The following is a 1,277-nucleotide window of genomic DNA, read 5'->3' as shown; positions in this document are numbered from 1 at the left end:
CTTCCTATTTCTCCCTCATTGTTCTTAATTTTCACAACGGGGTCCTCTAATTGGTTACCATCCCTAAGAATAATAGAACTGATATGGCCTTTGGGGTTGGTTTCAGTTTGACCTGGAAAGATCCCGATGGTTTGAGAGGAAGTAGTCACGTGTTGGGCCACTTGAGAGATTTGGGTTTTAAGTATCTTATTGTGAGTTGCTATGGAGTCTACCTTGGATGTGATTTTGGCAAGAGAATCATTCAAAAATCTCGTTTGGTTTTTAAGCTCTTGGAGCTGCTTGGATTGATTTATAACATAATTTTCCATTAAATGTTCCAAGCTGGATTTTTGAGGGACTCTTTGGTTGTTTGCATAACTGGGTGGTGTTGCTTGTTGTCCAAAAAGATTTTGAGGGGTTTGATAAAAAAATTGGTCGTTTCTAAACCCTCGATCATATTGAGCATAGTTTACTTGCTCAGGACCTCTAACAACACTACCTAGTTGGCAATCAGTGCCAATATGGCCAAATACACCACAAACTTCACAAGGAGGTGATACAGGAGCAGGTGTGACAACACTAGTATTCATTGTATCAAATTTTTGTGTCAGTGTGTCAACCTTAGCAGTTAGATGATCAAGGGACGAAATTTTGTACATACCTGCCTCTTTTTTAGAGGGTGAAGAAGCAGTGATGACTCTCTCACTTGTCCACTGATAGTGGTTTTGTGCCATGCCCTCGATCAAATCATATGCTGCTGTGTAACTTTTATTCATCAAAGCTCCACCTGCAGCTGCATCAACATAGATTTTTGTGGTATACGAAAGACCATTATAAAAGGTGTGGATAATTAGCCACTTCTCTAAACCATGATGGGGGAAAAGCCTAAGCATTTCTTTGAAACGCTCCCACGCATCGTAAAGAGATTCACCATCTTTTTGAGTGTATTGAAAAAGCCTCGCCCTGAATTGAGCGGTTTGAGAAAGGGGAAAGAATTGGGCAAGGAAAGCTCGCCTCATTTGGTCCCATGAAGTGATAGAACCAATAGTCAATGAATGAAACCAAGCACTAGCTCTATCCCTTAAGGAAAAAGGAAAGAGGTGCAGCCTTACGGCCTCTTGGTTTGCCTTCAAAGTTCCACTGAGTTTTAAAAAATTTGAAACATGAAGATTCGGATCCTCAGTGGGTGATCCGAAAAATTGATTTTGCTGCACTAGGTAAATAAGTGCAGGCTTTATTTCAAATTTACTACCCTCAACCGTTGGGTACACAATAGCATCGTACGGCTCATCTGAAGA

General features: G+C 40.7%; 1 non-coding gene across 1 annotated transcript; it reads left to right on the top strand.

Annotated features, from left to right (window-relative positions):
- The first annotated feature begins 843 nt into the window (after positions 1 to 843).
- On the top strand, positions 844 to 950 carry LOC120578803 (small nucleolar RNA R71). Its single transcript, XR_005644614.1, has one exon. It is a non-coding gene; the product is annotated as a small nucleolar RNA R71 (small nucleolar RNA).
- Positions 951 to 1,277: the final 327 nt, after the last annotated feature.

Source organism: Medicago truncatula, chromosome 2, assembly GCF_003473485.1.
Source record: "Medicago truncatula cultivar Jemalong A17 chromosome 2, MtrunA17r5.0-ANR, whole genome shotgun sequence".
NCBI lineage: Eukaryota > Viridiplantae > Streptophyta > Magnoliopsida > Fabales > Fabaceae > Medicago > Medicago truncatula.
This window is presented reverse-complemented; position numbering and strand designations above follow the sequence as displayed.